General features: G+C 31.6%; 1 protein-coding gene across 11 annotated transcripts in view; it reads left to right on the top strand.

The window, feature by feature from the left end:
* The window catches only part of LOC148167833 (uncharacterized), a 291,253-nt gene that overhangs the window by 130,272 nt on the left and 134,481 nt on the right, over positions 1 to 26,500 (top strand). Inside the window, exon 1 of one of the 11 annotated variants that reach the window (XM_088046393.1) lies at positions 17,491 to 17,635. The exons of 9 other annotated variants lie outside the window; for them this stretch is intronic. The gene's annotated coding sequence lies outside the window, so the exon portion shown is untranslated. Of the gene's footprint in view, positions 1 to 17,490; positions 17,678 to 26,500 lie in introns of those variants that run through there. One more of the 11 variants, XM_088046394.1, reaches the window with a different exon arrangement.

Raw genomic sequence — 26,500 nt, 5'->3', positions numbered from 1 at the left:
CGTATTGCTGGTCATCTGCCAATCAGGTGGCGGGTGATTTAAAAATTTGACAGATGGCGGTGGGAATTTGACAGCTGGTGGCGGGAAATTGAAATGTGTAGCCGGTTGGAGGCGCCGCGAGCCGATAAACAGTTCAATTTGCGCGTGCGCGGCTAAACGACGGGAAATTTAAAAATTTGACAGATGGCGGTGGAAATTTGACAGCTGGCGGCGGGAAATTTGAATTGACAGATGGCTGTAAATTTGACATTTGATCGTTCAAGATGGCGTCTTTAATTGTGACAGCTGGTAGAGGATCAAGATGGCGGTGACGGTTTGGGTGACAATCATAGAGGGCGCTAGAGAGAGAGCAAAAAATTCAAAAAAATTTGAGTGCGGTTCTCGGAAAAAATTGCAATTTCTCGGAAAAAAATATTATAATTTCTCGGAAAAAACATGTAAAATAGTTCGTTATTTGGGTGTGGTCATTTGGTCTGATTTCCGCGTTTCTCGGAATAACCGCAAACATTGATAACAGACCAAACTAGATGTTTTCAAACAAGACAAAAATTTAAAATAGTTTGCAGGGTATAAACAAGGTGTTTGAGATTTTCAGTCGCTGCTTGTATTTTTTATGAGACTTTTGGTGGGTCGTATGTACGATTTTCTGTAGCGGGATATTTAAAAATGGTGGAGTGCACGCCATCTATCCATCGTGGTGTGGTAGAAATCTGTATTATCGATTAAAAAATTTTCTGGAAATATGTAAAAAGTGTATGGGCAATGACACTATTATAGCGATCGAGTACCTATATAATAATAAATTAATGAAAAAAAAAAATTCTGCAGGTCGTCTAATGTATGCAGGAATCTGGAATCAGGAATCAACATTAGTAGATGTCATATTTTTAGCGCAAATTTTAAATTCGATAAGAGGTGTGTGAGTGGGTGGTGCGTGCAAATATAAATCCAATTGAACTTCCGTAATTTACAAGTATTCAAAATGAATACGCAAACAAGAGAAGAAGTCAAATCAATTATTAGAAACCGATGGCCCAATCGTAAATTTGTAAGTTTATGATCTTTATATAATATATTTATGTTTTATTTTAACCTATCTTTATCAGTTAGTCTTGGTGTCTCTTGAAAAACTCCCTGAAGATGCTGAAATTCTCAACATATCAGGGTGTGAACTAGGCAGTGTAGGTTGTATAAACAATACATGGGGCCTACATATTTACCATAAGGTGAGTTCCTTTTTTCATATATTTTCAATTCAAGGAATTTATTTTTGAATATCTTCACAGTATCCTGAGACAATTCGAAGGCGTGGAAGACCACGGAAAAGGAAGCCTTCTTTTCAATTTATTGCTTTGTAAATATATTATATACAAATAAAATTAAATAAAAGTATAAAGTTTTATTTATTATTCAAAATAAAGGGCGTGCAATATAAGCAATAAAGAATTACTTAACTAATTACATATATGAAAAGCGTGTTTGGCGTTTTTAGGTAAGGAGTCGTCGTAAATAGCCTGTTCAGAATACGATTTTTCTACATTTCATAATTTGAATTTAAATTCGAATCTAACGAATAAATTGTGTTAAATCAATCTTTATGCGGTAAATGATGTTAATATAGATGTTAGTGTTAAAATCAAGACATTGATATTATTACCTCTATTTTTGTGCTTCAACTTCCTCGACTGTGGCATGTATGAATTTGATCCTGCTGATATTTTAACGAATTTGTCGATTGAGAGAGTTAGAAATAAAATTGAATCAAGTTGCCATCCACTTCCAGACGATTCAAAATTGCATGTCTGCGAATGAAAAAATCGGGTTCGAGAGACCTCAATTTACCCTCAGAAAGGTAAAAGATACTTCGGGAATGCTTTTCCAACAAAAATCTTCACAAAATCACAATGCCAGTTGGCTATAACAGATGTCAGATTAATTACGACGTAATTTAAAATTTGTTTAAGAAACAACAAAAAGGGGACCAGAGGGTTAAAGGAGCTCTATGATTTGAATTCCAAGGTACAGAGTAGTTGTAGTAATTTAAATATTATTTTTAAAGTGCAATCAACCAAGTTAGTGACTTTCGAATCGATTCTTAAGGTTGATATTGAAGCCGCAAGTGGTTTTCCTGCAGATACGAAAGCATATTGCATTCACCGCAAACGTTGATATTTCTAATTTTATCATTTTAATTATGAATTTGTATTAATTAAGCTTGTAGAAGGTGACAAAAGTGTTCGAAACACAAATTTTATTTCTTATAAATTTTATTATTACATATCCAATTATATAAATAATGTGCATTATTGGCGCTACAAATACATAGTTTTTTATTTCCTGAAGCATATTCATGATACATGCAGAACGGAATGGCCTTTGGAAATTTCTCGATGCATTGAATTGTGGTGTTGACGTCTTTTTCTATATTAATAATTTCAGGAGACCATGTAATGGTGTCGGTGTGATATTTGAAGTAGTCTTTTAAGAAAATTACATTCATTCTTCCTTTAACGTAGATCACATCGACCCGCTCACCATGTTCGGAATCGAAATGATATCCTAAAATGTTGTCGATTTCTTGGTATGGAATTATTCCTGAAGTGTATCGTATCATGTGATGCGATTTTTCTAAATAGTTGACTTGTCGACGCGATTCTGGATCAAGTGATTGGTACGGTATTGGAGACTTGAAAAAGTAATGGCTGATCTGTTTTCCGTCGAACAGTGTAAGCTCTTTCGGAATAAATTCAGGAATACAAAATCCTTGGATGTCACACACGATAATCTTCATTATTAATTATTTCGTAGAGAGCTGAGGAAATCACCAACACATCAATATTATCAGCTAGCTAGCTAGCTAACAACTAACTTCTTTTTCTTCTAGATGACAAATAAAGTACCTATTGATAATGATTATGATTGGTCTAAATTTATTCCTACTACATACCTAATAAGATCTAATTTAATCACCATCATTCTTACGGGAGTCGTCGCAGTAAATTGATGGTCTTCTTTTTCTTTTTACATTTTTTGCATTTGGTTTTAAATCTCCATTTGATGGGGGGAATAATCACTTTTAGTTTATTATACAAAAGATGTATTTTTTTTATTTCACTCATTACACTATAAAATGAAATTTTTTTATCGATGTATCTGTTGCACGTAAGAATAAGATCGATATAAAATTTATAGATGACACTTTTCTCGATGTTGGTGTTGATGGTGATGTTGTTGTTGTTGTTGTTGTTGTTGTTGTTGATGATGATGATGTTATCATTATTTTTTGAAGAAAATCGGAAAACGAACAATACGCATCATTCTCAATGTTACTTATTGAAATTTTGATTGCATCTTCACAACAAAATTGATCCATTTTCAGAAACACTCTTCGACACTTTATTCATTCTATACGTAGAAACACTGACTGATTTTTGTCTTAATATGATCTTTCATATAGTTTCCTCTTTCGACAATGCTCTATCTCTTTTTCGCATACGTAATGAGACTGATCCAAAATTTATGATGAAAAATAGTGTGACAGCTCATATATTTGAGAGTTGCAACCTTTGAAATAAGATCAAGATTTTTTTGTACCAAAATTTTTATTCAAATACATATTGTATAATATTTATTGTCATCAAAAATGGTAAAAATAATAATCTTTATATGAAAACTGATAGTAAAAAAGAGGGAGAAATGTTATATAAATGATCTTCCATAAATCAAATTAAATCAAATTATTTGTGTGTGTGTTGCTATGAACAATAACAGTAGTGATACTAGCAGTAGTAGCAATAACGGTAGCAGCAGCAGCAGCAGCAGCAGCAGCAGCAGTAATCGTTGTAGTGAAGTGATTAGACAGAAAAAGTTATTACAAGAAATTTTGTATTTTGAAGAAACCAAAATTTATCTACTGGATAAAATTAAATTTCAATTGATTAATTTATCTTCGATTGATTTATTTCAAATTTACAACCAGTTACCAGCAATTTTTAAAGAAGATTCCGATATCAAAAATCATTTACCCTGTTTGGAACATTACTATTGTGACAACGACTACAACGAGAACGTCGATGTAATTGACGGACCACCACCCTCTTTAGAAAATTGCCCCAGGTGTATTGACATCAAACGAAACCATCATCATCATCATCATCATCATCATCATCAACAACAACATCATAAAACACAATAAGAAGATGATGAATATATATGTATTATTTGTTGTATTAATTAACAACATTCTACATGTACAACGTACTTCGGATATAATTGAATGTTATATCTCCATTAGTGATAATTTTAACGATACATGGCCTGATAATTGGATGATGATGAAAAATATGGGGCGAGATTTTCAACTTTCAATTTTTCAAGATGAAGAAAATAATTTCGATTACGATTCATCGATATCGGCAACCGAGACGACGACGACGATGTCACCAACAATAACGAGTATGATGACATCATCAAATCGAACAATATTTTATAAATTAAGATTTGTTTTTCAAAATCGATCTTATTTCGATTCTGATTGGATTAAATTATCAAATTCGTTATTTATTCCACCAACACAATTATCACAGTCAGCGGAAGTACCAATAACTACGTCTTCAATTTCAATAATAAAACCATCAGAACCGTCAATGAATTTTTCATCTGTATGGAATAATGTTGTAAATAATATTTTTAATGAATTTGATGAAAAAGTAAAATTAGCAATTACACCAAAATTTCACAAGTCACTTCATTCACTCTTATTAAGGTTAATTTTGATTAACACGGGCATGCTGCACTTTATGAACACCAGAATTTGTTAATTAACATCGACAAAGCGACAATTTTACCAAGTAAGACTTTTGTTACAATCTAAAGCGAGCCAAAGGATAGATGTCATTTGTGACACAAGATATTGACAGATGGGTGTAAACTTAGTTCCCAATTTTGACGTAATGAAATTGGAAACTAACTTGATAAAACAGCATTTTGTTCTCCAATTTTGAAGACAATTTGCACTGAATCTAAAATGACAACTGAGATATTTTTAACACATTTATATTGAAAAAAAATTAAATTAAAGGTTGATATCACAAACCCTTTCAATTACTTAAAAATTACATATTTAAGGCGTCGCGACGCCAAAACTATCAGTGATAAAAAACAAATTTTTGCGTCAGCTTCTAGAGCTTTGTCAACTGTAAGCGTATGTAAAATTAAAGACGATTTTGGGGGTGGACACAAGTGTTGCCGGACCCTGAATAAATCAGAACAACTTTAATCTTAAAGACCCATTCTTGAAGCCACATTATTAGAAGATTGTCGAAAATTTTCACAAAAAGTCTTCGAGAAATAAATTCATTTTTCAAGGATCTTTAAAGGTATGATTTCCGGATTTTTTGTCTCATGTCCTAAAAACGGCGTTTATTACATCGATTTTTCAGTTTAATGCATCATTGAAAAAACTGATATCTGAGATGACAAATGCATTGCTATCTCTTATCTTTTAGAAGCTACAGGACAAAAATATTGAGAATTTTTTAAAAAAAGTACAAACATTTTGTTACTTTTTGGTGATTTCAATAAAAAGTCAAAGGACTTTCGTACAGAAATAATTTTAGTGCTAACTGAGTCCAGCATAACACATTTTTGAAAACTTCTTGATGATGAAAACTTTTTAGTTAGCTTATTTACCAAAAAAAAAAAATTAATTTTAAATCAATTAAAAAATCAGCGAAAAATATTAGAACATCAGGAGTCAATCAATAGGAAATAAGAGGACATTACTAGGAAATCAAAAAAATTCAGACGAAATCACAAAGAAATCAGGGAAATTTAAACGAAATTACAAGAAAATCCAAAAAAGTTAGACGAAAACACAAGGAAAGAAATATTAACTTCTGGGATTAACCTTCAAGGGAAATCAGTGTATCAGTCTTAGGAAATCGCTATGAATCAGAAAAATTTGTTATGAAATCAGGGAAACTTGGACGAAATAAAAAAAATCAAAGAAAGTAAAACGAAATCACTGGAAAATTTGGACGAATTATAAGACAATCCGAAGAAGTTAGACGAAAACACAAGGAACTCAAGGGCGTATGCTATTTTTAAAAAAATATTAACCTTTGGGATTAACTTTCCTGGAAAATCATTGTATCAGTATTAGGAAATCACTATGAATCAGAGGAATTCCTTAGGAAATCACACGAAATAAAAAAAAATCAAAGAAAGTTAGACGAAATCATTGGAAAATCATTAGAACATCAGGAGCAATCAATAGAAAGTTAGGGAAAATTAGACAAAATTACAAGGAAATTAGGGGAAATTAGCGAGGAAGTAAAAAGAAGTTAAGTATATACCATTTTTGAGAAGTATTAACCTCTGACAAATTATGTCATTAATAAGAAATCAATATAATATCAATAAGGAAAAATTAAGATATCTGGGGGAATCAATAGAAAATCAGACAATATTACCTGAAAATCAGGAGTTAGACGACTTCAAAATAAAATCAGCTGAAGTTAGACGAAATCACAAGGAAATCAGGGAAAGTTTGACAAAGTCACAAGACAATCAACAAGGAACTCAGGTGAACTCAAATGTATGTCATTTTTGAGAAGCATTAACACCTGGTGAATACCAATTTATAAATAAATAAACTTAAACAAGCAGGTCGTTCTCAAACAATGGGCCCCAAAATTTAAATTATTGTAGCTCATTTATAAATTATTGCTCAAATCTCAAAATGTTGTAAAGTTTTTTGACTCGGCCATGTTTTAAATTTGGCAGAGAAAATCCCAAACATCCTGTGTGTATAAAAATTCTAATTATCAAGGATTTTGAAAAGCAATGCTTATTGGCGAATTAACGAAATTATTCCTAAAAATTCAGCAATTTATATAAGTTTGCAAGATTCTGTTATATCTTTTTTTCTTGCTATGACGTGATGCCCAAATGAGAAACTACACCGTGTGTTTTATATTTTTTCTTCTTTCATTGTAATAGAATTTGCAATGGACTGTGAAACCACGAACGGCGCAGACAGTTATGAATTTTCTGCGTCGTACTGATAAATTTTTAATAGCGAAGCCCGTTGGTTCTTTAATTTATTTTCTGTTAAACTTTCTATTCTTTTTTTCATTTTAAAATTATCAGGAAAATTTATAGTATTTTTAGCAAAGTTTCAAGAATCGAAAAACACAAAATATGTATAAAGTTATCTTAAAATTTCCTTTTCTAAATGTTAAATGACTAAATACTATTAACTAGATGGTCCTAGGAATTCTGTGGATCTAATAAATAAGCAATCCCAAATTATAATCCAAAGCCACGGAAAAGCGAGGTTCACAAAAGAAGCGAGATCTACAGAATTCCGAGGGCCACCTAGTCATTTTATAAAAGATGATTTTATAAAAGATTACACCAAAATAATTATGCTACTTTTTTCATATTTATCGTTAGAGACGTACTTTTTGACATGTTAACATGAATTTGGTCGAAATGTCGTTATTTTAAGAGAAAAAAAAATCAAAAATTTCTATTTTCGCTGTTTTCCTCATTGCGAATTTAAAAGTGGGCACAAGATGACAATGTGAATTATTTGCGGATCTACAGGATGTTCGAAAAGTGACGTACCACCTTGAAATAGGATAATTCGGTGGTCCTCCAGAATACCAAAAAAATGTTAAAAAAATTTTACACTTTCTATTTTTGGAAAGGACCAAAACAAAATTAGGAAAATGGAAACATTGCAAAACTGTTCCCCAAATAATTTAAATTTCCAGTTTTCCAGCCACAATAACGTTGTTAATTCAAAAATGTAGTTAACAGTTTTCAGCACCATGTCTTAAAATATTCATTTGAACCTGAAATTATTGCACAGAAATCGTTAATTTTGGCATAAAACTTTTACTCTTCAATCCACAATCTCGAAAAATTGAAGACATCGATTTTTTTTAACATTTTTCCAGGAATCTGTGGCCTGATGATACAGTATCACAGTGGCGCCCGACTTTCCGGACATCCTGCATTTATTTACATAGAGTGATGTTATACAGGGTGATGAACAAAAGGCGTCCGTGCTATCTATCATGTTGCAGCTAACAGAGCCCAAAATTGAAAACCAAATCGAAATTTGAGCTTTCTTTTATAAACGATCTAACTCTGTTTGGATAAATTTTTTATAAGAATTACATTGTTTGACATCACATTTTTTACAGTTAATGATATTCCGAATCAAAAAACGGACAAAAAATGCTTTAAACCAAGTTTCTTCAACTTCAAAGTGCCATTTCTTAGCTTTGTATACTAGAGCCCATTACTATCGGTCCACTCTTAAAAAGTAAAGTTGGCAGTATTCTCTAGAAATTTTTATCGAAAATAGTTGGCAGAAAAAGCGTTTGACCTTGGAGCAATTGTCACATGCGTAGAAGCTAATCCTGCTAGTCCTGCACAAGTTTGACAAAGCTTGTTTAATCCTTATTTAAATCTCTCTCTTTTGGAACTTATCTTTGATTAATTCTCAACTAATGTGAAATGTTAATACACTAAACTTGTCAAAGTGTTAACCTCAAAAATCGTTATTCAATTTTCCCCTAATTTTCTCCCTAAAGAATTTTAGAAAATTTACACAGGAGAGTGGACTGATAGCAATCGTTACTCTTTAGAAATTTTTTCAATGTTGCAATGTTATTGATTTTAAGTAATTTGTTTTGATTTTTGAGAAGACCATATATGGTATAGTAAATCCAGCGAGTAAATAGGATGATTTGAATTTTATGGCATGAAACATGGCAACTTCAAATACTCTAGAATTTTCCGTCGTTTTGGGGATATTAATCTCGATTTAAGTTGGTTATGTAACTACGCCTTCTCGCCTTTTTTAAAAATGTGTCAATGATTTGACATTCACTGACAATTGTCATTCTTTGTTTGCACCGTTCTTTGTGTTTTGTTGGTATAATAATGTCTAATTAGTTTTTCGCTTTTTTTCTTGTGCAAATTGTCTTTTGTAAGTTTCATGATTAGTAGATTCAAGATCTGTGTCAGCTTGACCAAAGTTTCCTTTCGATTTCCTGGCGGAAGGACCTATCTGGCGCACAGCTTCAAAGTGTGTAAAAAATTGTGGGTCAAATAATAGGAATCATTTTTACTTTAAATTTGCCGGTTGTTGCTACTAGTTTTTATCGTGTAGATTTGGTTAGAAAACTGTCATCTACTAATTCGTTGGACAGACTATATTTCCACTCATGGGCGCCTTTTTTAATCACCCAGTATAACAATTGAATAAATTAAACTCAAAATAATTTTCACGGCGAAATTTTGGAAAGCGTATAAATCCTATTTCGGCATTAAAATCTCCAAATCGGCTATGTCAATTGTTTTGTTGTGGAAATTGCCCCTCGAGTTCAAAGGCATGGTATCCGTGAGTCTTTGAAGTCAATGACATTTACAAACCCCAGAATCTGGAGAACTTCAAGATCATTCTGCAATTATGGGTTGGTGTTATTTTCCATTTGCTAACAAACAGGAAAAGAACAAAAATTGTATTTTAAATTTTTAACGTAAAATTGCATTTTATTTTCCTAGTTTACTGGTTTTTTTCACACTTTTGTTTTATTTTATGAATACAATTGTTAATTTTCAAAAGCGAGAAACAAATGAATTTATTATTTTTTTTGGGAGCAACTCTCATAATTTATTAACAAAAAAAAGAGATAAATATGACTTTTGTAAAAAAAATACAGTGTTATATAAAAATAGACAAATTGGTACAAATCCAAAAATAAAATAATAAAAACGTATTAAGAAACAAAAAAAATCTCCCGGCGCATCCACCATTTTTGTATTTTGTTGTCCAAGCAAACAAAAGCTCCAACCTGCGCCTGTTTACAAGAAATCTTCCTCGGCCCCATCGGCGTGCATAAACACGCCGAATTCGCAATCGCCATCAATACAGCTGATGATTCGAGTTCGATAAATAAGTAGATTGGGAAGCATTCACGAGCCAGGAGAGAAATAAAGAGGAATTGCCGTCGTAAATCAGGGCAGTCGTCCCCGCTTGTTTGTTGTTTGTGCGTGCTTCTAGCGACATCTCTACGACTTCTTCTAATCATCTACTTCCTGTTATCAGCCGTACTATGATCACTTACTACCGAGATAATGAATTGCCAGCTCAGTGTTTCTTACTCATTGTCGCACGCTCTTAAATCACCGCAGGAAAAGTAATCTAGAAAAAAAAGGGAATTTCTTTACTTCTTTTCCCCCATCTTATTTGTGATTTCGAAGATCCGGCCGCAAAGTTATCCACCGGGGCATTTCAATAAACCATTCGTCTACGTCTCCATTTATCATAGATTCAAGGGAAAAGCGAGTAAAAATCAAAACAAATATGCAGACAGTTTTGCGCGCCCTCGACGATCTTATTGAATTGACGGAAGTTGGAAGTGGCCGAGGGGGAAAGAAATGACCGATGGACGCAGCAATTTCGCTGCTTCGCGTGCTAATTACGCAATGTTCGTCCCCTTGAGGCGCAGATCGACCTCCTTTGTCTTTTGTATTTGTATTCTGAATTCTTTCTACATAAATCCTGGAATAAGTGATCGGTTAACGCCAACCCCAGTTCAGGGATTTTTCTACCCGGAGCGCTCACTGACTCCAATCTCTTTGTTAGATTTATTAATGTAATCGCTGGAGTAACAAGTAAGACTGTCGAATTTTTCTTCGACGGAAAGAAACTATTTTGTTGGCCATTATATCACAGACTTAGGTTTTCGGTTATGTTCACCACTTTCTTTATTAAAGTATTAATTGGATGAGCGATAAATCGGGGATTCTGGTAATGGTGTTGATTCGTTTTGTTTATTATCTGGAAGAATGGTAAGAACTTGCGGCAATACAAACAATGGAAATGTAATAAATCGAAAAAATGCAAAGAATTCAGAGAAAATCTGGAAGATTGAAATGAGAATAGCCCAAGAAATCTGGAAAATATCACTACTCAACAGAGTTTGATAAAAATTTCGAATTTGAATTCCATGATTTTTTTAGGTACTTCTGTAGAAAAACTTAATTCTTTAATTTTTTTTAAGTTTTTTAATAATTTGTAACACTCGTTGCTATGGTTATTACTTCCCATGATATTTTTGTCATTGCTGGAATATTTTTGATAACTGATTTATTTCGCACAGTGCAATAATATTATCGAAATTTGAAAGCATAATAAGTAATAATTAAAATGCAAACATTTTCAAAGATTTTTAACAATTCAAAGAATCTCAAACATATGTATTTAAAGATTTTTAAGCAATCCTAGCATTCTTGGCCTTGTCAAGATAAGAATCCAAGTAGAACAGAGAATGTAAATATATGAAGTGTATTCTTATTCTATAAATTCTTTAAAATCTCTTTTCTGAAAAAGTTCGTAGATTGTTTATAAAAAAACTCAAAAATTTTCAAAGATCTTTGAAAAGACAGTTTCTGGCGATCCTTAAATATCGGCTTAACACTTTAATGAGTTCTCAAACATTCGCAGACAATCTCTAGGCTTCGCAAATTTTAAATTAAAACTGTTTAGAAACATTTTTGACACATTCTCAAAACCTTTCAAAGTTTCTGAGAGTTTCTAAATGGTTGTAAACGTTTTCTTTTCGACGTTAAACTTCAGTTCTGTTCTAAGACTTATTAAATAAACTTTAAACTGCAAGACTCATTCTTAAAGCTATAAAAATTATCCGCCTCTATTATTGCTCAGCCGGTCTTAAAATTTTCTTTTGATAATTCTAAATATCTCAATTAAATTATTAATTATTAATAAATAAATTGAAGGAATTAAGATTTTTGAAAAATTGACAGAGTTTCAAAGAGACTCATCAAAAATACTAAAGAGTTTTGAAGATACTTAAATTTTGATTTGATATTTTAAAGAGTTTCTTACATTCTCAGAAATTCTCAAATATTCGCAGGCAATCTCTACGTTTTGCAAGGATTTCAAATATCCTTCTCAGAAATTCGCAGAATTTTTCAAGATTCTCGGGATTTTTGTCGATTATACTCTCAGGGATTTTAAAGTTTTTTTCAAATATGTTTAAAGACTACTTTGGAGCATTTTCAGTCTTTCAACGCTTTTAAGACTTCCTAAAAAGTTTTTTACATTTTCTTTTCGTCGTAAGCAATTTCAGTTTTGTCCCTAAAGAAAATTGAACTCGTAGATCAAATTGAACTAAAAAATAAAAATCAGAAAAACATTTTTTTAATCTTAAAGACCTATTCTTCAAGCCACCCTTGAAATTATTAGAAGATTTTCAAAAATCTTCAGAAAAAGTTTTTGAGGTATAAATTCTTAGAGATTGGCAAATTGTTTTTAAAAATACTGAACATTTTTCAAAGATCTTTAAAGATACGATTTCCGGATTTTTTGTCTCATGTCCTAAAAACGGCGTTTATTACATCGATTTTTCAGTTTAATGCATCATTGAAAAGACTGAGATCTTGCTTTTTTGACGCGATGACAAATGCATGCATGTTACTTTTTGGTAAAAAATGTGTGATTTTCGTTCCCAATGGAACAACTTGGACTCTCAAATTAGCGAGAGATGATTTTTTCCTCCAATGAATTATTGGACTTGTAGCAATACACTTGACTCACGATAGCCGCATCCGGCTCGAAGGACCAATGTTGGGTTTGATTCGGCTCAAAGGACCATGTTTCTTAGGGACAATCCCATCAGCAATCCAAAATTAATCGAAAAACTACAATTTGTGGGTATTTAAATTACAAAACTTTTGAAAGTGACCAAAAATATTTCAAAAAAATATTCTTTGCCATGTAACTTCAAAATAACAAACAATAATACATTGTTTAATACCGCGTTACAAAACGGAGACCTAAACTTTTATAATGACGTATTACAAAAAAAGATCAATGTATCAAAAAAAAATATATAAACCGTTTGTTTTTCGAAATTTTAGTAAGTTTGTCTCAAATACCTCTAGGGGACTTCTATTGTTCGTTGGCAACCTTCTTAAATTTATATTTCCAATGTTTTTATTAGCATTTCACTTTTTTGCAACTTGTTAAGCAAATTTGAAAAAAGCAAAAATGAACGCTGAGCACTATAAAAGAATTTTATTTTATAAATTTCTCTGATTAATCAAAACGGACTTTGGGTTTAGAATCAGGAGACAATTTTAGTTTAGAAATAACTTTCTACTACTTCACTACAAATTTCGTCTAAAATTAACCTTTTAAATTTAATAAATTATTTCAAAAATTGTAGAAATACAGATCTGAAAGAGAAACTAACTAAAAAACAGAAAAATTCTGAGAAATTTGATTAAACCGAAAGATTCTGAAACAAACATCTGGAAATCTACTTAATCTAAGAAATGTAAAAACAATAAAAAGTCAAAATAAAAAAATAAACACTAAACTCTTTCAAATTTTTTCAAATGTTTATAATTCCCTAGAATTTTCTATGCTCTATTAATTTCACGGATTCTTTAAGTTTGTCTTAAAATTTTTATAATTTTATATGAAAATATGTATGTAATTCCATATTTTTTACGAATTTTGGAAAAGTCTAATCTTATTTTTGAGAGTTGGGAATCTAAAAATTATATTAAAAATCGAATAAACTGAAAATGTGGGAAACTGCAAGTTCCGAATCTAAAAGAAGAGAGAAACTTAAAATCCTAAATTTTTTATCAATCACAGGAGTAGAAGAATTTGGAACTGAAAAACTGAAAAATGGTGGATGCGCCGGACAAAAGTTATTTTTTTTACAAAACCAGAAACTTGAAAGAAACTCTGTGAAAAACTTTCTTTCTGTCCTTGACCCAACTTCTTCCTCCGACTTTAAACATTCCCATCTAGTTGGTCCAGCAGTCGCATCCATGAAAAACAATTTTCGTAATTTCGTCCGGCGCCTCACCACGCCACCCGCGCGATAATCGCTCGCAATTAAGATAATTGCGCCTTGATAGATTACAAGAAAAATATAATTACTCACGTAGAGCCGTTCCACCTCGATTTATGTGTAGTATAATATAGGAGGGAAAATCGTTCATCTATACATTACTCCGAAAAAGTTTCGTGCCCCGAAAAAGGGAGAAAAAAGTAAGTTAGTAAGCCTAGTAGCCGGGGCGTGGAATAACGTGGAAGGGTTTGAGAGTGCGCCCTGCTCTCTTGTGGACTCGGTGGAGAGCATTCGCTCTGGAGCCGCGTTCTGCGTCGGACGGAGAAAAACCAACGCCGAAAAATGCATAATCCCGACTCTAATCTAATAGACAAAGTAAAAGCTGCCAGACCGCAGATAATGAAGAAGACCGTTCTGGAATGGCTTCATCGGGACTTAATCCGCTTAATAGATTCTGGCCAGGCGCATCCGCACAACCCTTTCAGCTTAGCGGTGTTAACACAAGATCCAATAAGTCAGAGGACATGATGCGAAGCCTGGGAAAAACTGCACACCTGCTTCGATGAATCGCGCGAAATTACCCGAAATTCAAGTCCTTTTGGTGACTTCTAAATGTGCAGACGATCTTATTACTTAATCCGATGAATCCAAAGAAAAATCCAAAAATATTTAATGCAAATGCCGTTAATTTTTAATTTATTTGACCAAAAAATGTGTATAAAAATGGTAGAAGCGCCGGGAAATTTTGTTTATTTGTTTGGTGACTATTATTATTACTATTATTACTTAATCCGGTAAATCCAAAGAAAAATCCAAAAATATTTAATGCAAATGTCGTTAATTTTTAATTTATTACAAAAAAGTACATGTATAAAAATGGTGGAGGCGCCGGGCAATTTTGTTTATATTTTTTTGGTGTTTTCTAAATATGCAGTAATCAATTTTTCCACTATTTCCGGTCGATCTTATTACTTATTCCGATAAATCCAAAGAAAAATCCAAACTTTTTTAATGCAAATGGCGTTAATTTTTATTTATTTGACAAAAAAAATATGTATAAAAATGGTAGAGGCGCCGGGAAATTTTGGTGTTTTTTTTTGGTGACTTTTAAATATGCAGTAATCAATTTTTCCACCATTTCCGGTCGATCTTATTACTTAATCCGATGAATTCAAAATAAAATTCAAAAATATTTAATGCAAATGCCGTTAATTTTTAATTTATTTGACTCAAAAATGTGTATAAAAATGGTAGAGGCGCCGGGAAATTTTGTTTATTTTTTTTGGTGACTTTTAAATATGCAGTAATCAATTTTTCCACCATTTCCGGTCGATCTTATTACTTAATCCGATGAATTCAAAATAAAATCCAAAAATATTTAATGCAAATGCCGTTAATTTTTAATTTATTTGACAAAAAAATGTGTATAAAAATGGTGGCGCCGGGAAATTTTGTTTATTTTTGTTTTGGTGGCTTTTAAATATGCAGTAATCAATTTTTCCACCATTTAGGGTCGATCTTATTTCTTAATCCGATAAATCCAAAGAAAAATCCAAAAATATTTAATACAAATGCCGTTAATTTTTAATTTATTTGACAAAAAAAGTTTATAAAAATGGTGGAGGCGCCGGGCAATTTTGTTTATTTTTTATATTTTCTTTATTCTTTGAATTCTTTAAATGCTTTATTTCCTAAAACTTTTACTTTAATGAGTTCAAGTTCAAGATTTGAGAATTTCAGCTTAACTTTCATATTTTTAGTGCCTAAAAATCAAAATTTAATAGACGAAGATTAAAAATGAAGAACCTATTTGAATTCATTCGATTTTTTAAATTCTATGATCTTACAAATTTTAAAAGATTTTCTGTAGCTCTCAGTAAATTTGAGAGATTTTCAATTCTTTCTACGATTCTATAGAATTCTCAAGGACTTCTAGTAGATTCTAGGATTCTCTATTATTCTATAGGTTTCTTTATCATTCTTCTAAGATTTTCTAGGTTTCACGAATTTTTGTATTTTTGTGTTTTTTAAAAAAATTGTACTACTTATTTTTTATTCTTTATAATCTCTCAGGAACATATTTCCATAATTTTCCTCAATTTTTGTCATTTTCTAGGTTTCTGTAGAATATTTCAAAATGTTTTAATTTCCTACAATTTACTTTAAATGATTCAAAAATAATTAATGCAAATGCCGTTAATTTTTAATTTATTTAACCAAAAAAAAGGTGTATAAAAATGGTGGAAGCGCTGGGCAATTTTGTTTAATTATTTTGGTAGCTTCTAAATATGCAGTAATCAATTTTTCCACCATTTCCGGTCGCTCTTATTACCTAATACGATAAATCCAAAGAAAAATCCAAAAATATTTATGCAAATGCCGTTAATTTTTAATTTATTTGACCTAAAAAAAAAGTGTATAAAAATGGTGGAGGCGCCGGGCAATTTTGTTTATTTTTTTAATATTCTCTTTATTCTTTGAATTCTTCAAGTGCTTTATTTCCTAAAACTCTTTACTTTAATGAGTTCAAGTTCAAGAGACATGAGAATTTCAGCTTAACTTTAATATTTTTAATGCCTAAAAATCAAAATTTAAAGGACGAAGATTAAAAATAGAGAACCTATTCTTTGAATTCCTTCGATTTTTAAATTCAATATTTTACAAATTTTAAAAGATTTTCTATAGCTCTCAGTAATTTTGAGAGATTTTCATTTCTTTTCTACGATTCTCTAGAATTCTCCAGGATTCTTAGTAGATTCAAGGATTCCCTAGATTTCTATGGGTTTCTTTATCATTCTTGTACGATTTTCTAGGTTTCACAAATAAATTTTTGTATTACATATTTTTTATTTTTTATAATCTCTCAGGAACATATTTCCATAATTTTGAATTCATTCGATTTTTTAAATTCAATGATTTTACAAATTTTAAAAGATTTTCTGTAGCTCTCAGTAATTTTGAGAGATTTTCAATTCTTTTCTACGATTCTCTAGAATTCTCTAGGTCTCTAGGATTGTCTATTATTCTAAAGGTTTCTTTATCATTCTTATATTTTTGTGATTTCTTAAAAAAAATTGTACTACTTATTTTTTATTCTTCATAATCTCTCAGGAACATATTTCCATAATTTTCCTCAATTTTTTCTTTGTTTTTTATTTTTTTTTTTGTATTATTTAATTTTTTTATTCAGTTGAATATCTAAAAAGCACCCGCTTGCGTGGCCGCAACTGTGCGCTCTGCCTGTTTTTCGGTGTTAAAAAGGCCCTTTTGAGCGGATTTAAGAGTCGCCAGCATCCTCCGGGTGTCACCCCGTTTTTCCGCCGTGGAGATGGCGTCTTGTCCTGTTATCCTCGTGTGCGTCGGATCGATCTGGTCGATGGCGATGGTCCTTGTCGCTCGCTCGGCGGGCGGGCCGCTCGTGCGTCCACCCCAAGTTCTCTTCAGGAGAGCCGCAAAGTGCGCTCGGCGTCTACAGCGGCCAGACGTGCAGTACCACCCCTCGCCTACTGTCGGCACCCAGCAGCTCCTGGAGACGCAGGTAGGCCATTGCTGTTAGGTGTCCGTGTGCACCCTCCCCTTGACTATCCGACCAAGTTTTTCGGCGACGCCTCCTCTGCGCAACCCCAAGACACGCAATCAGTGCTTGTCCTCCGGATGGTCCGAGTGCCCGCGCTAAAGAACTAACTTCAAAATTTTCTTCTTGTTTTGCGAAGATTCCAAGTGTAAGTCGAACTTGGTGTTGTGGCGATTTGTGTGCGAGTGAGGTAAAGTGTGTTCTTGTACGCGGAAGTCATTTGTATCAATTGAGGGTTTTTCGACGTTGCGACGCCGACGACGCGAGAGCTTAATTTCGTTAATTCGGGGGTCGCTGGACGGATAAACAACTAAGCGACAATTCATTACGAATGCAATCGATGGCTTTTGGGAAAAATAAACTAAACTACTATTTTAAACAAACTTTAGATTCTATCGATTACGTGTCCGTCGCCTCCAAGACTCGTTTTGTAGATTTCAATGCTGAAAAAAGAAACATTTCTGATTGATTTCTAAGCTTAACTAATTCATGCGAGCACTTTAAAAGAAATTAGTAGGTACACATTACGACTGCTATTTAGAATCTGAATAAAAAATAACTAATAACTAATAACTACAAATTACTTAAATTAACAAAATTCTTCTAATTCATTAATTTATTATTTAATCATTTAAAAATTATGCAGGAAAAACAAGTGGAGTAGATTTCATTTTATTCTAAATTTCCATTTGATGGCTTTACTAACCGCCGCGCCGCAAACTGATTTTACATTCGAACACAATTATTCAACACATTTTTAATAAGTTTTTAGTTTAATTTATAATTTACTTTATTTGTTTCTTTTAATTTTCAGTTTAATTTTGTTGCTTTTTATTAACTAATTCTATTTCTGCCATAGTAAAATTAATAGAAATTTTGTCAGTTTTTCTGTTTAGGTATTATTTGTAAATTTAAATTACACATTAATTTCTCTTAAGCCCAAAATTAAATTTCTAAAAATTTTCTCTTTTATTCTGAATTTATTGACTTGAATAGGATTTATAAACACATCAAAAATAGCAATGCGCTCAAATTTTCTTCTAATAACGCCGGACATTTAAAATTAAAAAAATATTTCTCTGTTTTAAAACTATGATTTAATGGTTTTAATCAACAGTAGAAAAGTTTGTAAATTACGACTATTACGATAAAATTTTCAGAGTTTTTTGATCTAAAAGAATTTTTAGTTTATTTAAGACAAAAAAATCTCTAAAAATGTTCTTCCTTGTTCTACAATTGTGAAACTTGGTGATGTTAACAGACTTTTAAGGCTTTTATTGCTTCCAAATTTTGTTTTTTTAGCCATAAAATTGTCGGAGTCACAAATTTATTAATTTTTTTATTTTGCAAATTTAAATGACACATCAATTTCTCTTGAGCCCAAAATTAGATTTCTAAAATTTTTCTCTCTTATTCTGAATTTATTGACTTGAATATAATTTATAAACACATCAAAAATACCCATGCGCCCAAATTTTCTTCTAATAGCGCCGGACATTTAAAATTAAAAAAAATTATTTCTCTGTTTTAAAACTATGATTTATTGGTTTTAATCAACAGTAGAAAACTTGCTAAATTACGACTATTATGATAAAATTTGAGAATGATTATGATAAAAATTGATAAAAGTTTTTGGATCTAAAAGAATTTTTAGTTTATTTAAGACAAAAAAATCTCTAAAAATGTTCATCTTGCTTGTTCTACATTTGGGATACTTGGTGGTCTAAACAGACTTATCAAAGCTTTTATTTCTTCCAAATTTTGTTCTTTTTGGGATAAAATTGTCGGAGTTAAATTATTATTTTTTTTTATTTTTAGTTTAAGACAAAAAAAAACTCAAAATCTATTTTTTTTTCTTTTTCTACATTTGTGTAACTTTGTGGTGTTATTAGACTCATCAATTCCGTTCTTTTAGCATTCAAATTATCGGAGTTAAAGATTTTATTTATTTTTTTTTTTGAAATTTTTAGTTTAAGGCAAAAAAATCTCTAAAAATTTTCTTTTTTGTTCTACGATTGTGTAACTTGGCGGCGTTAATAGACCACTCAAAGCTTCTATTGCTTGCAAATTTCGATCTTTTTGCAATAACATTGTTGAAGTTACTAATTTTATTTTACTTGTTAATTCTTGCCTTGATCTAGAAAAAACAAATCTAAAATTTCTCTCGTTCTAAAATTGTAAAACTGGACGTATCAACTGGACGTAACATTTTCAAATTTCATTTTTATCGCGCTTAAATTTTCCGAGATGTGACAAAATAAAAAGAAATTTTTAGTCCATCTTATAAATAAAAATTTATAGTTTTTTTTTTTCTATTTTATTCCTAAACTGTTATTTGCTAGTCTTAATAAATGCATCAAAGGTAGCAATCTCTCCAAATCTCGTTCTAATACCGAAAAAATTGTCAGAGTTACAAGAAATAACTTTAAAAAATCAAAGATTTTTGGTTCGTCTTATTAAAATCAAATAAATAAACTTATGAAAAAAAGTATTGGATTTTTCTTTTCTGTAATAAAAAATAGAAATTAGCGCAAAAATTATTCATCTACAGTTAAAACTGAGCGCTCTGACTGAATTAAAATTGCACCCCAATTCGCGAAGTCTAACCTGACACGCATCCCTTCATTATCCAACATATCAAAAATATTGTTTTAATGAACGCATCCCTGTTCCTTCTTTCGCCGCCCCAATCCCAGGGAGTGCTACACGTTTACACCCCCAAGAAATGAAGGAGCAGCAAAGTTGGTAATTGCGAAGGACAGCTCGACTATATTCCAAGTTTTTCGTTGAAACGTTATACTTCTTGGTAGTTTCCTCCTTGAAGTGGATGTTTTTTCCTGGCAGTCTTAATGATTTCAGCAGTGTAAGTGAAACTACCCCATTGAAATCGCTTTATTAAAAATCGGACAGTAAACGCTGGTTCATTCGTCGTTTATTTTCTTTTTCAAGAAAAGAGACGTAAAAATTTATGAACGTGGAAAGTTTCTCCTCGGAAGTTCTGCAAACAAAAATCAATAATGTAACTTGGTTAATAATCAAAATAAAGTATTCAGCCATTAGGGAACATTTTTTCGAGCGCCCTCGACTAACATGCATTGTTTAACAAGACCAAAATCATTAAATTTTCACAACGGAGGCAACTTTCTGTTAATATTCTCCGCCTGGCTGTTACGACTGGAAATTTTAATTTCAGCCACGGAGGCGTGAGATTTTAAATTTTTCAGTATGCATACTCCGCGGTGGCGATGTCTCGCTTATCCGGACCAGTCCTGCCATAATCTACATATGGATTTCTCATTTCGCGAGCTCCTTAATCCTAATGCCGTCTCTGTGGGGGTAAGACGATGGGGCTTAATTGATCTCCTCTCCCCCTCATTTAAAGCAGTGCGCTTCTGGTTAATGCGAGTCGGGCGAGCATAACACACGTGAAGTCGTGCTGCATAGCGCCAATATTGGTGATACCCTGTACCATGCCGGCTATTCGCCCCTCTCTCTAATTAACCCGCAAACGGTGCACATTATGCGCTACTGTCGCCGTACTAAACACAACCGGCGAGACTTTGAACCCGCTGCATTTAGACACCTTACCTAGATAGGGAACACACGAGTTTCTACGCGAGATTAGGAGGAAATTAAAAGGACGGTTTCGAGCAAGAATCGTTTTGAAGATGTATTTTGGAGTCTGCTTGCCTGAAACACAAGTTGAAAGCTTATGGGAAACCAATTTACCAAGTCGAGTGGAATTTGAATATTGGCAGCCTAAGACACACGTCTAAGCAAATAAAAGTTCGGACTTTTTCTATTGGGGTTCAATTTGATAACGTTTTGCTCTATAAGATCCGGATTTAGTGATTATTTTTTTAGGTTCTAGTGCACAAACATTAATTTTTTTGACTTTTTCTTAAAACTTGCAGAGTTATGGGATTTGCTCGACAGTGTTTTGCTAATTTAAATAGTTTTCCAAAGACCTATAAATTTTATCGCTAGGATAAGTATATATTTTCCATGATATTTTTGAAAAACTGATCTTCATGTTCTAAAAGAAAGGCAGTTTCTACTGATTTTCATATGCAATTTTGTATCTAGAATTATTATATCGATTTCTTATTGTAATGCATTATTGAAAAGATTAAGATCTTGTATTTTTGGGGCATTGATAAATGTATTGCTATCTCTTATCGTTTAGAAGTTACAGGATAAAACACATTGCGAAGTTGTTTTTTTGACTAGTTCATACAAAAAATGCTATTGGTTAAAAAAATCTTAATTTCTAGACACTTATTAAGTTTTAAAATGACTTAAATGCTAACACAGCGCAGATTAATACATTTTAGAAAACTTCCTGATGCTGAAAAACGTCTTATTTAGAAGTGGGAATGTAGAAAATGTGGAGAATCTAGAGGATATCTAGTGAGCTTGGGTAATCTTGAAAATCTAGAGGGAATATAGAGAGTCTACAGAATTGAGAAAATTTTATGGAAATCTAGATAGTCTAAAAAAACTAGAAAGAGTCTAGAAAATTTACTGGGAGTCTAGAAGTTTTGGAGAATCTAGAGGAAGTCTAGCAAACCTAGATAAATCTAGAAAACCTAGAAAATGAACTGAGAGTCAAAAAAATTTGCAGAATTTAGCGGGTGTCTAGCGAAACTGGATATTTAGAGAATCTCGAAATTCTAGTGGAAAGAGTCTAAGAATAGTATAGAAAATCTAGAGAATTCAGGCAATTAAGGAAATTCGAAAATATAGTAGGAATTTATAGAATCTACATAATGAAGAATATTTTTAGAGAGAATCAAATGTTAAGATTCTATAGTGTCTAGAAAATTTACTAAGTGTCTAGAAAGTTTAGAGAATCTAGAGGGTATTTAGCGAACTAGCGAAAATCTAGAAAATCAGGTGGAAATTTGGAATTTAGGAAATATAAGCAATCTAAAAAATTTAGAAAATTTAGAAAAAATCTTGAAAATCTGTAAGAATCTAGAATAAAATTAAAGAAAATTTAGAAAATGTATTCGGACCTAAAAAATTTGGAGGATACAAAAGTGTCCTGGCAAGTCTATGGAATCTAGAAAATCTAAGGAATTGCAGAAATCCAGAGAAAGCCTAGAGAACTTACACGGGGTGTAGAGAGTCTAACTAATCTAATAAATCTAAAGAATAGAGAAAATTTAAAAAGAATCTGGTCTAAAGAATATAAAAAACTTATTAGAAATTCTAAAAAATCTAGTGAAAATCTATCTAGAGGATGTCTAGCGAGACTGGATAGAGAATCTAGAACATCTAGTGGAAATATAGACAATCTACATGAAATGTAAGGAATTTATTTATTTAAACAAAAATCTAAAGAAAATTGAAGAAAATGCGGATACTAAAGAGAATTTAGGAAAATTCCAAGAAAATGTTTGCAAAATCTAGAAGAAATCAAGAAAAAATTTAGGAAATGTGAACAGAATCTGAAAAAAAATAAGAAATTAGAAAGAATCTAAGTTATCGAGAAAATGCAAAAATTTCTAAGAGGATTTGTCAAATTCAAATACCTAAAAGTAGACATTATTTTTTAAAAAATACCAAGAAAATAGAGTAGATTCTTGCCTTTTCTAAATTCTCTCTAGATCTTTCTTGAATTCAGGAATAAGCATAAGGTTTTCTTTAACTTCTTCTTAAATTGTCTCTCGATTTTCAAGATTTTGTATACGTTCATCGACTTCTCTTTAAGTCCTCTGTATGTCATCAGCAGATTCTTTTTAGATTTTGTCCAAATTCTTATTAGATTCTCTTAAGAATTTCGTTATATTTTCCCAGCATTATGGACCAAAAAAATTATAGGGTAGAAGTCTTTGAAAGGAGATTTTTTCAAAAACACAATGAGTAACTATAAACCTCAATTACTTACCAATCTGTTTTAAACTTTGCACAAATTGGGCAGCTGAATATCACAGAAAATTTCATTTTTGTATTGTTTTTTGAATTACTTTTTTTCCGGACAACTTGGCGGCAGTAACCGATGCAAATATCAAATTAAAAATTTTTACATCTTCGAAAGTTACCAAAACATGTTTTTTACCAAAAATGATTCTATATTCTTTGCTATGTAGCTTCCAAATGGTAAAAGATAATAATTTGTTTGACAGAGCGTTAGAAAGCAGAGATCTCAATCTTTCTAATGACGTATTATCAAATCAAAGTGCGAATTTGGGAGTTCTATGCAAAAATGTATCAAAACGTATTTAAAAATCATTCATTTTTTGCAATTTCCATCATTTTGGAAAAAAAAAATCCGGCGAGTTCTATTGTTTGCTGGGAAGCTTTTTATTACCTTTCCAATGAAATATGTATTATAGATTTTTATGATTCTGCAACTATATTGCCACGCAAAATCGACATGCTAATTTAAAAAAATATATTGACGATTTACACCAACTTAGCAGAACTTTAATTTAATATAGCATTTATAGGACAATCCGGTTTCACTAACTGATTTAACAGAAATGCATCAAAGAATCGCTATGTAAGAAGTCAGAAATTTAATTCATTTTTTAATACGCATGTATTAGAGACCAGTTTGAGAAAAAAATTATTTAAAAAAAAATTTTGTGTGTGTAGTTTAGCAAAACTGGAAAAACTTATTTTACAAATACCTTTTAATCCTGACCTGAAAGAGCAAAACGGGCTTCGATTTTAAAATCAGAAAACTATTCTACGTTATTAGAAATGAGTGCTCCAGTACAAGTTTCGTCCAAAATTTGTTGACTAGTGAAATTAACTTTTCTCATATGTCACCAAAAAGTTGTAGAAACTTTTATTTGCGTAGATTTCGCCCTACTATTTTAACACGGAATCTATTTTTACCTAACCCTCTTAAGAACTTCAGTCTGTCTACATCAAAGCGACTGTCGAACAACCTATAAATTTTAGAATAGATATATCTAAATTTATTTATCAACAACTACATCTACGTGGCCGAAATTACATATTTTATTTCAATTTCTTTGTATCCACTAAACGACCGTTTAATGAAGCAATTAACTATCAGACGCATCAAAATTATGTCTTTATCTAGTGTTAATTAAGTCTCCAAAAATACCGTTCCTGTCAATGTGTTCAATAATTCACCCTCCGCATTAAAAATAGATGAATATTTTACTATTACCGGTTTCGACTTTTTGACAATCAGTAGAAATCGTTGAATATTTCAACGTTTTAGTGGCACTTTAATGTCCCCAAATGTTGTAAAAAAGTGGACAATGTTTACATGACTACGAATTCCGCCCCCACGGGAAATTGTATTGGCGTCCTTTGATGCGTTAAGCCGTAAGACATCTTCGGATGGAATAAATCGTGCGCGATGTACGCTCCATATGTTTGATCAACTCTTTCTTAATATGACGCACGATTGTTTATCGCCGCCCCCAGATTAGATTTTGTTGTTTTCCGTCGTGTTTTCTGTGCCATTTGCCGCATTAACGGACGAGATGATTTTTTCGATCTTATTGAAATTCTTTATTACATGTTTCGCCAATAAGACGAGCACTGCACTTTTATGAGCGCAATCGTGCGACAGATGGCGGTTTATTATTTTATAAAATCCGGATTGTTTCGATCAAAAAGATATAAAACGTTTATGGCGCGACAAGCAGTGTCTTATTCGGTATGGAGAGGCTTTTATTTGATACGATTTTTACAGAACGAAGACCGGATAGGTGGTTTTTAGGGTGGTTTGGGGTTGGTTTATTAAATCTTTTGAAATTCGATCGAAATTTAAGGGAGGTCCGGTTCAATCGATTGGGAATTATCGATTAGTGAGTGTGAAATATTCATGACTACTTTAATTAAAGGAAGGTTCAGTTCGATTTAAATTACGAAGGAGATTTGTAGAAATTTTAGACATTTTCGCTCGAAAACTAGCCTTTGCTCGCGGTTTTTTTTCCGCCAACAAACCGCTTTTAGACCAGTGTCGAAGCCTTCAAAAAAGGTAAAAAGTGCAAAAAAATCGTACTAGAATGAAACCTATTAGAAAATGTTAAGAATATTACAAAAATGCAAGGAAAAATAAATTACGGTCGATTCGAGGTCGGGAAGTGGGATAGGGTTGGTTTTTAAGGGTTAAAATCGGTTTATCTCGATTTCCGACAAAACTACAAGTCTTATGGAAAAAAGTTATATGGCAAAGTTGTAGGTAATAAAAAGATATACAACTTTTGTATTTACACTTTTTTCTCATAACCTCAAAATTCACATGAAAAACTCAAAAAAACACGTTTTTGGTTTTTTATTTTTATCTTTTACAATTTTTTTTTTTTATGAAATTTGGTGAGAACTTACCTTTGTATATACCAAATACACAAGAATTTTTTGGATTTGAAAAATTCATTTTTTCTCCTTAGTTTTATTTAATACCGAAAAAGCACCCTAATTTTCAATCGAAAATTCACGCGTCAAAATATCAGATTTTTTAAAAAAGTTGGTGGGCTTTTAATTCGTTGAAATCTCTACTTTCTGATGGTGTAATAAAAAATATAGGTCACTATGGAAAATATTTTCAAAAAATTTAAAAAACGAAAAAAACTCGAATCGAAAAATTATTTTTCTATCATTATGTACAATTTTGAGCTATTTATGTAATTACTCATTTAGCGTATGATTCTAAGTTACATTGATTAACAAAAAATTTTTCAATCAAAAGGTACTACCATAATTAACAAACAACTATTTGATTGCTCTGGCATTTAAATTAACAGAGTTACAGTTTTAACATATTTTTTCCAAAAGTTTATAGTTTATTCCCAAAATAAAAAAATCCAAAATTTGACATTTTTGATCTGTAATAATTAATTCTATAATAATTACTGTACGTCTAAATTAGTAATCTCCTCAATTTTCATGTTTGTTAAAAATACAGCCCTTAATACATATATAATTTAAACAGTTAACGGTTTAATAAAAAAAATTAAATTTGCCAAAATTAGTACGTTTTGCTGTAGAATTTTGAAATTTAGCAGACTAAATATGCCAA

Source organism: Gnatocerus cornutus, chromosome 9 (genome assembly GCF_029298725.1).
Source record: "Gnatocerus cornutus isolate USDA-ARS CGAHR chromosome 9, icGnaCorn1.1, whole genome shotgun sequence".
In the NCBI taxonomy this organism is placed as follows: Eukaryota; Metazoa; Arthropoda; class Insecta; order Coleoptera; family Tenebrionidae; genus Gnatocerus; species Gnatocerus cornutus.
The sequence above is the reverse complement of the archived record's forward strand: the minus strand, read 5'-3'. Positions and strand labels throughout refer to the sequence as shown.